Genomic DNA, 12753 nt, shown 5'->3' on the forward strand with positions numbered 1-12753 from the left:
GAAGGATTAAATGTTGGGTGATGTGTTTCTTGTTAAAGAAAGAAAAATTGTTAAGATTGTTGCATTTGAACATGATGCTTGAAATGGTTGTGTCTTGATTCTCTAGGCTCATGCTAGATTACTTACACGTGTTTGGATTATTGATAATGAGCAATGACTGAAGAGGTATGTACCCGCCTCAACACCAAGCAAGGCGGGTCAACCCACAAGATAAAGACATTATGAAGGCACAAAGCCAAAACCTAGGCGCATGGCGCATACAAAACATGCTCAGGCATCATATGCTCGCGCATCACATATGCGCGCGGCGCATCAACGCGCGGCGCATATCACATGCTCTTGCACATCACATGCTCGCGCGTCGCATATGCGCGCGGCGCACTATCGCGCGGCGCATATCACACGCTCGTGCATATCACACCTGTGCATGAAATATCTGCGCGTGAGAATAAAAAGAAGACTTCGCGCATCCTCAGGATGGGCGCATATCACACGTGCACATAATCAACCTCGTCCTTATTCAAGTCAGGATTAGGGCAACCTTGATTGTGCACGTCAGACAATCTTCTAGAAGACATCTTTTTAAGGAGTAAGAATATGCTGATATTGACAGCTGCCAAATGAAAGGTCGACAACTCAGCATGACACATGTGCTACCACATAATTACAACCAACGAGAAAGCGCCAGGTGTCCCAGAGGACACATGGCGCAGTGCGATTGGAGGAGGCCAACGAGGCTGAGCCCAACCAGTGGAAACCCTAGCACTATAAATACAGCATCAACTCCACTTTGATGACACATTCATTCACACTCAATCATTGACAGTTACAAGCAGTGATATCACATTCAATCATATTGAATTATATTCACTCACAGTCAGTTACAGAAAAAACACACAGTCACATCATCAAGGGTATTCAGCGATTCAGCAATACTCTTGAGATTCACTTACATACAACATTATTATCTTCTCCAAAAGATACTGATTCTCACGCCGGAGGGTTACCCCAAAGAGGACCCCTCTGTCCCTTTCTGAGGGGTAAGTAACGGCGCTGTTCATTTTGTAGGTGGAAGAACTCGGATCCAGAAGAACCATCGGTGAAATAGTTTAATCACACCCGAGGAAAGTAGATCTGCTACCAGTGAGTAGATCCACGTTTCTTCATTGGCGCCATCCACTGTTACAAACGGCAATCAGATCTCATCCAGATCTAAAAAATTTAATCACCATGGTTTCTGGAGTTCGTAACGTTGATCAAGCTCTGGAGGATATTGAACGTGAGGGTGTTAACGACGGACAGCAGGTTCTGAGGGTTCCGCGTGATTCTACGCGTACCACCAGCAACCGTCCCTTCGTCACAACCCCTCACGGCCAGACTGAAACTCCTCCAGACGATCACACGTTACAAAATATGGCCGGCGCGAAGCTGAAAGGACCAATGGGTCCAGAAGATGAAGCAGACGATCCGAATGAATGGCTCATAAATGAGCAGCGGCGTCTGATGGAAAAGTACACTGAAATGATCAAACAGAAGAAGCTAGCCGACCAAACACAAAGGCAAGCGATGGAGAAGCAGCCCACAAAAAGGCCGCGCGCGCCGGAAGAAGGGCATTCTGTTCACACTGCACACACAGAGTTCAGTGATGAAGAGGTGCATAGCATGAGAAAGACAAGGGATACTCATGCAGGAGGCTCGCAGCTCCGCGCGCCTGTGAACATGGCGCCAGGAGCCAGAGCAGATCCGGATCTGCACATGCCATACAGCCCACCGGTCAGAGGGCAAGTGGACGTAACCACACCCTACAGACCAGCCATCCTGGTAAAACACTCAAAGTTTACTGCGCGCATCGCGCAGGCTCCCATCCAGCACAAGACCAAGATGCCAAGTGGTCTGGGGAAATATGATGGCACGACAGATCCAGATGACTTTTTGCAAGGTTTCTATAACACGGGAAACCTAGAGAGCTGGACGATGCCAACATGGTGTCATATGTTTGCCCGCTGCCTCACAGGCGCAGCGCGAGTATGGTTCGAGAGCTTGCCGACAGGGCAAATTGATGGGTTCGAGGAACTATTAGAAAAGTTCCAGGCCCACTTCGTACAGCAGCGCAGGCACACGCGCGATCCTGATGACATCATGCACTGCATCCGCAGGAATGATGAAACGATTGAAGATTACATCACTCGTTTCAATCAGGAGTCCCTGGCAATCGGGGGCATAACTGAGCAGCTCCTGCGCGTGGCCTTTATACAAGGCGCGCGCAGTGATCAGTTACGACGAGCTCTCGTAAGCAAAGATGGTATGCCCACCACGTGGGCCAAGTTAATGGAGGCATCGCGAGTTTTCGCGAGAAATGAGAAACAGATTGCCCAAGATAGGGCAAGAGAAAGAGCGCATCAGGCTGAATCACCGCGCAGCAAGGAGAAGAGGGCCAAACAGAACTCTGTATGGTCCAGGTTGCAGCCAACAAGTTTTTCTTCCGCGGAAAAACAAGCGCAACCAAGCTCACCCCAGCCCCAAAAGGATGCTCGTAAACACGGGGAGGGTGACAAGAGGGAGGGCGGCAGAGATCCTAGCAGACCTCTGCCAAGAATATGGACTCCCCTCACTAAAACACCTTCACAGGTGTTAAGTACTGAGAATGTCCAATTCAAGCCTCCCAAGCAACTACACTACAAGGGGCCGCAAAACAGTGGTAAATATTGTGAATTTCACAGGTCCCCGGGCCACAACACCGACGCATGCCATCATTTAAAGGATGCGATCGAGAAGGATGTAAAGTCTGGCAGGCTGGCTCACTTGGTGAAAAACCAAAGAATAGAAGATGAGCAACCGGAGGGAGCCTCTGCCAGCAAGAAGTACAAAAGAATCTGTGTGGCTGAGGGGGGACGACAAGGGCAGACGTCAAGAAAGAGAAGCGCGCAAATTCACGGAGATTGGCGCGAGCAGCAAGTCATCTTCCCAAGAATCAGGGGAGGCCCTTCAATAAGCAGTCCTCTCGTCATTACCACACACATTGCTCATTACGAAGTGTCAAAGGTCCTGGTGGACACTGGAAGCGAATCTGACATTATGTATGAGCAGTGTTTCAGAAAGTTAGACCCGGCAGACCAAGCTCGGCTCGAAATTGTGAACGCACCAATCTGTGGTGTCTCAAATGAAATCATACATCCCCTAGGCCAGATTCAGTTTGAACTAACTATGGGGGATGATGAGCACAAGCGAGCCGAAGTTGTCAACTTCTTGGTCTTGCCCACCACGTCATGCCACAATATGATCCTGGGTAGGGGAACAATTGCCCAATTTAATGCTGTACCATCGCCAGCGCACGGCGCATTGGGGATCCCTACACCAACAGGCGTAGCATTTGTTTACCGCGATCATTTGTGCGCAGTGACAACCACGCCGCGGGAAGGGAGAATGAAACTTCCAACGGCGGACAATGCGCCAGAGAAGTGGATTTTAAACCCAAAATTCCCCGACCAAACGGTCACAATTGGCGCTACCATTTCAGACGACACGAGATTGAGAGTGAAAAGGTTGCTCACAAAATACATGTCGGTCTTCGCGTGGCAACACTCCGATATGACTGGGGTCCCGCGAGACTTGGCGCAACACTCTCTTAACACGTTCAAGTCGGTGGAGCCAATTGCTCAGAAGAAGAGAATCATGGGGGATGAAAAGGCGAAGGCCATGAATGAGCAAGTTGAGGACCTGTTGCGCGCAAACATTATCCGCCCGATCCGATACCAGACGTGGGTAGCCAATCCTGTGATGGTAAAGAAAAGCAACGGGTCATGGAGGATGTGTATTGACTTCAAGGACCTCAACAAAGCATGTCCGAAAGACTGTTACCCACTACCAAACATCGACGCAAAGGTGGACTCCGTGGCGCCATTCAAACTCAAATGTTTCTTGGATGCCTACAAAGGCTATCACCAGATTCAAATGGCACCACAGGATGAAGACAAGACGGCCTTCAGAACCGACAAGGGTGTTTTTTGTTACACAAAAATGCCCTTTGGTTTAAAGAATGCGGGCGCCACCTATCAGAGACTTATGGATTCTGTTTTCAATGAACAAATCGGAAGGAATCTAGAAGTCTACGTTGATGATTTGGTGATCAAGAGCAGGGAGGAGAGACAAATGCTCAACGACATCGAGGAAACTCTTCAGCGCCTAACGGAAGTTAACATGAAGCTCAACCCGAGCAAATGTACTTTCGGCGCGGAAGAGGGGAAATTTCTTGGTGTAATGGTCACTAAGGATGGTTTCAAGGTGAATCCTGAGAAGGTGGAAGCCATCCTTGACATGCCTTCACCAGCCACCATGAAAGAGGTTCAGAAGCTGAATGGTAGATTGGTGTCAATCAACAGGTTCCTAGCTAACCACGCCAGCAAATCTACTCCATTCGTTAACACCTTGAGGAACTGTTTGAAGAAGAGCCAATTCAAGTGGACGCCTGAGGCTGAGCAAGCTTTCACTGAGATAAAAGAATGTCTCATTAAATTGCCAGCGCTCACAGCTCCACTTCCTGGCGAGACCCTTACATTGTACCTGTCAGCTGGAGACCGCGCGATCGGCGCAGTATTATTGGTGGATCGCAAGGGGATACAAACGCCGATATACTATGTGAGTCGGGTGCTCACAGACCCTGAGACGCGCTATTCCATCATGGAAAAGTTAGTTTTGTCGCTAACACACGCGTCGCGCAAGCTCCATAGATACTTCAATGGTCATCCTATTGAAGTACTGACTGGTTACAACATCCAGCAAGTCTTGCGACGTCCCGCGCTCTCCGGAAGGCTGACAAAGTGGGCGCTGGAATTAGGTGAACACACGATCACTTATAAGCCCCGTCCAGCAATAAAGGGTCAAGTTTTGGCGGATTTCATCACGGAAATCCCAGAGGGAAAGATTGAAGAAGCTCAGCGCGAGGTAGACCCTCCGCGAGCAAATGATGAAGAAGATGTTTGGAGGCTATTCACTGATGGAGCCTCCAACAGCGAAGGGTCTGGCGCAGGTCTCAAACTGGTGGACCCTGATAATCATGAATATACTTATGCTATCAGGTTGGACTTCAAGAGTACCAACAATGAGGCTGAGTATGAAGCCCTGCTGGCTGGTCTGCGCATCGCGCGCAAGTTTGGGGTTAAAAGACTAGAGGCGCATGTTGATTCTTACTTGGTAGCTGCTCAGGTCAACGGCCTATATGACGCCAAGGAGAACACAATGCCTCTGTATCTAGAGCAGGCAAAAAAGCTCGTTGAGCAGTTTGACTTCTTCAGAATCATACACATCTCGCGAAGCGAAAACAAGTCCGCAGACGCGTTGAGTAAAATGGCATCAACTAATTTTGATCACTTTGGCAAAGATGTCAGGGTGGAAATAATGAGCAGCCCGTCAGTGCAAACGCAATCGGTCCTGGTAATTCATACAACTCCTTCATCCTGGATAACTCCAATAATGGAATTCCTGAAAGAGGGGAAGTTACCGGATGATCGCGCACAGGCGAGAAAGATAAGACACAAGGCGCAGAACTATGAACTACTTGATGGTACAGTGTATCGGCGCTCTTATCTTGGACCGCTCATGAAATGCCTGGATGCGGAAGAAGCAAGCTATGTGATTAGGGAGATTCATGAAGGAATCTGTGGAATTCACGCTGGTCCGCGCATGGTGGTTGCCAAGGCGATGAGCTCAGGCTACTATTGGCCAGGCATGTACTTGGATGCGCTAAAAGAAATCCAAAAATGCAAGGCATGTCAGAGCTACGCGCCAAACACCATGCGTCCAAAAAACAATTTGATTCCAGTCACCTCAGCATGGCCTTTTCACAAATGGGCCATTGATATTGTGGGGCCCCTGCCGCAAGCGCAAGGGCGAGTGAAATTTTTGGTAGTGGCGATAGACTATTTCACAAAATGGGTTGAAGCCAAGCCACTAGCAAAAATCACAGCTGAGGCGATGAAGCAATTTATCTGGAGCCACATCATTTGCCGTTTTGGCCTTCCTATGGAAATTGTGAGCGACAATGGCAAACAATTCACTGACAGGAAGATGTCAAGCTGGCTCAAAGAATTGCACATCAACCAAATCTTCACGTCCGTTTACCATCCTCAAGGGAATGGCCAAGTGGAGCGCGCGAATCAAAGTTTACTAAATGGGCTGAAGAAAAGATTGGAGGGAGAATCCCATTCTTGGGTTGAAGAGTTACCTAATGTCTTGTGGGCGCACAGGACATTAAGCAAAACTAGCAATGGCGAATCCCCGTTCAGCCTAACCTATGGGACAGAGGCTATGATCCCAGCGGAAATTGGATGCCCATCCCATAGGGTACTCATGATGAGCAAAACTGATAACGACCGCGAAAGAAGATTGGACCTTAACTTGCTTGAAGGGCGCAGAGAAGCGGCTATCATTACTGAGGCCAGATACAAGAAAAAGCTGGAAAAATATTATAATCAGCGCGTTAAAGAGTGCCACTTCAAGAAAAATGATTTTGTCCTTCGAAACAATGAAGCTAGTCGCGCAATACCCCCAGGAAAAATGTCCCCCAATTGGGAGGGACCTTATCAAATTTCAGAAGATCTGGGGAAAGGCGCGTACGCTTTAAAAGATTTGAACGGAAAAAAGATACCGCGCGCGTGGAACGCGGCACAACTTAGAAAATGCTTCATGTAAAAAGTTCAAATTTGTAATCAAGGCTTTTAAGCCATCATGAATGCTGATTCGCGCTATCTTTCAATATTGGTTCTATTACCTTTGCATACATGTTTCACACTTCCTTTATTAAATTGGAACAATATGACAACATTATATTGACTTCAAAACAAAATAAAGCGAAGTAAAACATACATGCGCGAGCCTTAGCTCAAACGCGTTAAAGAGTCTTAACTCTAAAACGTTAGGGCCTTAGCCCAAAATTACGAGCCTTAGCTCAAACACGTTAATGAGTCTTAACTCTAAAATCGTCAGGGCCTTAGCCCAAAACAAAGAGCCTTAGCTCAAAACACTCACATACATCCATCTTACACCCCGCGCAGCCTGATCATAAAAATCCTTAAACAAAACTAAGGCAAAGTACATGCCATATCATGTTAAGGTCTCAGGTCGAGGCCGCGCGCGGAACCATAGTGGATATCTGAGTAACACAAGCTGACATGTAATGGCTAAACTCATACTTCCATACCGCGTGACACCAACGCGCGAAAAAGAAATAACGAAAAATTAGCGCGCATGTCAGCATGAGCAAGATACTGCGAGAGCCACAAACAAAATAGAACAGAGGTTAAGTGAATAATTTCCTTACAACCTTGTTCTTATTTTAACGTTCAAGCATATCTTATATCTATACAACCAAACATGAAGAGATGAATGGAAATGCGCAAGATACGAAAAGGAGATAACAAGTTTCATTTCATTGGATCGAAATTTACAAGTATGATGAGTTACAAACTACAAGTATAAAAGATAAATATACAAAATTTGATGAAGGGCTTCTCAAGTCTCCACGTCGACGTCAGCCGCTTCATCATCCTCATCATCTCGCGCAGCATCTGGCGCGGTCTGCTCTTCATCTCCGAACTGACCATAGTCAAGTTCTTCCTCCTCATTGGAGTCTTCGATCACAACGGTGTCACGAGCAGATTCTTTCGTCGCGCCAGAGCCGCTGGCAGGGGCAACATCCCCCGCGCCACCATCATCGCCACCAGCCCTCTCGCAATCATCAAGCAACTTCTTTAGTGCGCCGAGGTCGGGCTGGTCAGCAAGCGCAGCTATCTGTAAATCATTAGAAAAGTAATGAGTACAAACACTTAGAAAAGTTAGTAAAGTAAAACTCATTAAGATCAAGGTACCTGCACAAGGATGGGGATGGGAGTATTCATATACTTTTCCCCCACCGCGGCCATGTCCGCGCAGGCCGCATCGAACTTGTAAGGGTACTCGGATGGGTTCTTCCTCAACATGCCATACTCATACCCATCCGTAAACCCTTCAGCTCGGCCCACCAAACGCGCGGCGGCATTGCAGTCCATCACAAGGGCTTGAAACTCGGCGGAATATTTCATCGCCAAAGCGCAGCGAGCCATGCCCTGTGACACCAGCCATTGGCGATCCTGCGCGAGGCCAGCAACAGACGTCTCAAGGGCAGGAACCTGAGAGTTTAATAACTCAACAGTTGCCTTAGCCTTTTTTAGTTCCTCCTTGTCAGACGCTGCTGCCGCCAAAATTTTTTCTTTCTCCGCCTGCGCAGCACCAAGTGCTTCCTGGCTGGACGCCGCCGTGGCCAACGCCTCATCTCTATCGGCCTGCGCGGCCGCCAAATCCCTTTTCAGGCGCGCAACCTCGCTCTCCAACGATGATTTCTCAGTAATACTCTTGATGATAGCTTGGTCACGCGCCTCGGCCTGCTGTTCCAAGACACGCAATCTGCGCGCGTACTTGGCAACTTCGGCCTCCGCCAACTGCTGCTTCTCCCGCGCAGCCTGGAGCTCATGCCCGCGCTTGATGTATGCGGTGTTGGCACTTGCTCGGTTTTCACTGAGCTCCGCCTGGAGTTTCTCAGCTCGCGCGCGAGCATCAGACAGGTTCCAGGCGGCCACCTTAGCCTCTCGCTGGGCTTCCACAAGAGCGTCGCGTACTTTAATATAATCACGACGCAGCTCTTGGGAAGCAGCGAAAAAAGCCGACCCAGCGAAAACATGTTCGTTCAGCAAGTCCGCGCGAGTGCGCTCCTCTTGATACCTCCTTTCAGTAGGAGGCACGGCATGAGCCCAGAAGTCCTCGCATACGCCCATGGATTGAAAGGAACTTTCTTCATTAATATTCCATCTCGGGCGGTAAACGTGGTCACCTTCCTGCAAAAACACAAGAAAAGTTCTAAGTCATAAAACAATCTTATATGGAGATACGCGAAGCGGACTAACAAATCAATACATACCTGCGGGGATGAAGCAGGAATGTCTGCGCCAGCCCCACCAGAGGTCTGCGCTGCAAACACTTGCGGCATCGCAGGGCTGGCGCGATCTCCTAAGGAGTCTTCACCTTGAACCCCCTCGTCCTCCTCGTCTTCTTCAACAGGCCTCTTCTGCTGCGACCTGGAAGGCTCCAAACCAGCCTCGCGGGGAGGGCTACGTGCAGGAGGAGGCGAAGGAGGTCTCGACGCCGCCAGTTCGGCGCGCAACACCGTCTCCTGCTCCTTGGTAATCCCAATAAGGGGAGACTCAGCACTAGCAGGAGCAGGACCAGAACCAGCGGCGCCGGAAGCTGCGCCAGGAGTATCATCAGCAACTGTTGTACCAGCTACAACTCCTATGAACAAATAAACAAGGAATGGTTTATGACTAAGTCCAAAAGGAAAAATTCAGAAGACAAATGTGCAACACTTACCTTGGCGCAACTCTGTTCGCGCGTCGAACATCGCCATAAAATTCATTCTACCCTTTTCAGAGGGTAGAACAGGGGACTTCGATGGAGACCCCGGCGCAGCCGTAGCACCGTGTGGCGCCTGCGGCTGATCTGTTACCGTCGCCGGCTCTGCAATCATTCAAATAACCAACGGTTTAATAACAACTCAATCAGATGAAGATAGGCAAAGTATACCTGTTGCAGGCGCGGCACGGCTTATCTCTTCAGCAGCGCGAACGGAGGAGGCGACGGCACCATACCTCAAGTGGACAGGAGGTCTGCCCACTCTCACAGGCAGAGAACTTAAAGAAACCTTTGTGGTTTCCTTAGGTCTCTTCGTTTGAGCATGGGGATGAGCGACAGGGGTGTCCTCTTTCTTCTGTTTCTTACTGGCCCCTGCGCCAGATTTCCCCTTAGCTTTGCGCTTTAGTAGGGGCGCCTCCTCTTCCTCCTCCTCCTCTGCCGCGAGCTCTAGCTCGTAGTTTTCAAGCGCATCTACAAAAACAAGCGACAGCACTGTTAATAAGCTTGGGTATTCTAGAGGAATGAGCAAGAGTGCGAAGGCTTACCAGGCGCGTCACCGTCAAAGTCAAAATCCAGATCCACTGGGATGAACATGTCATCGAAGCGATCCGGGAAACCAACCTCCCCAATGCCAAGTTCGACGGAGCCGCCCTCCACATGTTCATCATAAGCGGCAAGGATGTAATCCTTGGTGACTGCGCAAAGACAAGTTAAATGATATCAGCAAAAGAACGATGTTCGCGCAACAAAAAAAAAAAAAAAAAAAAAAAAAAAAAAAAAAAAAACTTACACAACCCGTCGACTTGGATAACGGGCTCAAGCGCGCTGTCGGCCCAGAGCCTGCTCATCCCGACCCCAACCAGCGCCTCCTCGCAAATTTTCTTCGCGGGGGATGGTTCGGCGGTCAGCTTCTTAACCCATGCGCCAGTTGGGTTCTTGAGGACATCCTCATCCGCAGGCGCAGAAGTGATAGAGCGCATAGTCATACGGATGGGGATCACACCGGCCTTAATGTAAAAAAACCTCTCTGACCAGTCATGAAGGCTCTTGAATGAAACAGTGGAGCACTTCACCTTCTGACTGCGAGGAATAAAAGAGATCCAATTGTCTTGGATCTTGGCCTTATAAAAATATTGAAAGCGCCGAGGAGTGGGTTCCTCGCGCTGGGATTTGCACATGAACTCAAAGTGAGTCACGCGCACGAGTCCAAACGGATGGACTTGGGATATGTGAATCCCATAGAACTTCAACAGTGCACCCACAAACCTTGTCATCGGGAGACGAAGGTTGCAGTGGGTGAAAAAGTGGCTATATAGGGATATATAGCCGGCAGGCGGGTTCGCCGCCGTTTGCCCGGACCTAGGCAACATGCAGCCAAACAGGGTGGGAAACCCCTGAGAGGTGATGAGGTTGTCGAGATCCGCCTGCTTCAATTTGCAGGGGATTTCATTCCACCTTTTGGTGGCCTTGGTCCTCCCTACTTCCTCCGATGTGGTTTCAACAACCTTCTTCCCCTTCCCCTTTTGCTTCAATGTCGACATCACCACAGATTTCACACGGCGTCTTCGAGAGGCAACGGAGGTGATTGAAGGGCTAGACGAGTATGAACTATCAGACATACAACTGTAATAGCCGATAATCGAGGATTCGAATCGATGTAAACACTCAAATCAGAATGTGAAAGCAGGAATTCGAATTTGAACAACAATAAAGATGAGCATAAAAATTTCCTAAGGGCCTGCTTTTATAGGACCAGGAGAGAGAAAAATGGCAGCTGATCGGATTCCACGCGCCCCCACTCGCAGGTGCAAGCCAACGAAGGAGTGACACGTGTCCCTAACAGCTGTGTGAGGGGACATAAAATTGTAACCGACCTGCCACGGCACAGTGACGCGCCCCCACTCGCAGGTACTAACCAATGCGAGTGCAACACGTGTTCAGGACAGCTGTGAGGGGACGTGAAAGGCAACTGTAGCGCCTCGAGCACACGAAACCTCTGACACGCTTACGGCGCACGTCACCACCAACCAACCACGTGTTTGGACCTTTGGTTTTCGACAAAGCGGATAGAACTTCGCGCGATGACGGAAACAACCAAGAAAACGACAAAACCCCCTATAAAAGGACAATTCAGTGAGTCTAATATCTATCTTACCACGCTCGCGCGAGATAAGACACACATTAGACTGGGGGGGCTTGAAGAGGTATGTACCCGCCTCAACACCAAGCAAGGCGGGTCAACCCACAAGATAAAGACATTATGAAGGCACAAAGCCAAAACCTAGGCGCATGGCGCATACAAAACATGCTCAGGCATCATATGCTCGCGCATCACATATGCGCGCGGCGCATCAACGCGCGGCGCATATCACATGCTCTTGCACATCACATGCTCGCGCGTCGCATATGCGCGCGGCGCACTATCGCGCGGCGCATATCACACGCTCGTGCATATCACACCTGTGCATGAAATATCTGCGCGTGAGAATAAAAAGAAGACTTCGCGCATCCTCAGGATGGGCGCATATCACACGTGCACATAATCAACCTCGTCCTTATTCAAGTCAGGATTAGGGCAACCTTGATTGTGCACGTCAGACAATCTTCTAGAAGGCATCTTTTTAAGGAGTAAGAATATGCTGATATTGACAGCTGCCAAATGAAAGGTCGACAACTCAGCATGACACATGTGCTACCACATAATTACAACCAACGAGAAAGCGCCAGGTGTCCCAGAGGACACATGGCGCAGTGCGATTGGAGGAGGCCAACGAGGCTGAGCCCAACCAGTGGAAACCCTAGCACTATAAATACAGCATCAACTCCACTTTGATGACACATTCATTCACACTCAATCATTGACAGTTACAAGCAGTGATATCACATTCAATCATATTGAATTATATTCACTCACAGTCAGTTACAGAAAAAACACACAGTCACATCATCAAGGGTATTCAGCGATTCAGCAATACTCTTGAGATTCACTTACATACAACATTATTATCTTCTCCAAAAGATACTGATTCTCACGCCGGAGGGTTACCCCAAAGTGGACCCCTCTGTCCCTTTCTGAGGGGTAAGTAACGGCGCTGTTCATTTTGTAGGTGGAAGAACTCGGATCCAGAAGAACCATCGGTGAAATAGTTTAATCACACCCGAGGAAAGTAGATCTGCTACCAGTGAGTAGATCCACGTTTCTTCAATGACAATGTTAGTTGTTAGAAGTTTAACGTGATTATAGGTATGAAAATGGATAGATAGGATAACTTGCTAAAGATAGAAACTTTTTTTGGTAAAAATGAAAAATCTCAA

Source organism: Bidens hawaiensis, unplaced genomic scaffold, assembly GCF_021521415.1.
Source record: "Bidens hawaiensis isolate Kalapana, Puna unplaced genomic scaffold, B.hawaiensis_p1.1 tig00057318_1, whole genome shotgun sequence".
NCBI lineage: Eukaryota > Viridiplantae > Streptophyta > Magnoliopsida > Asterales > Asteraceae > Bidens > Bidens hawaiensis.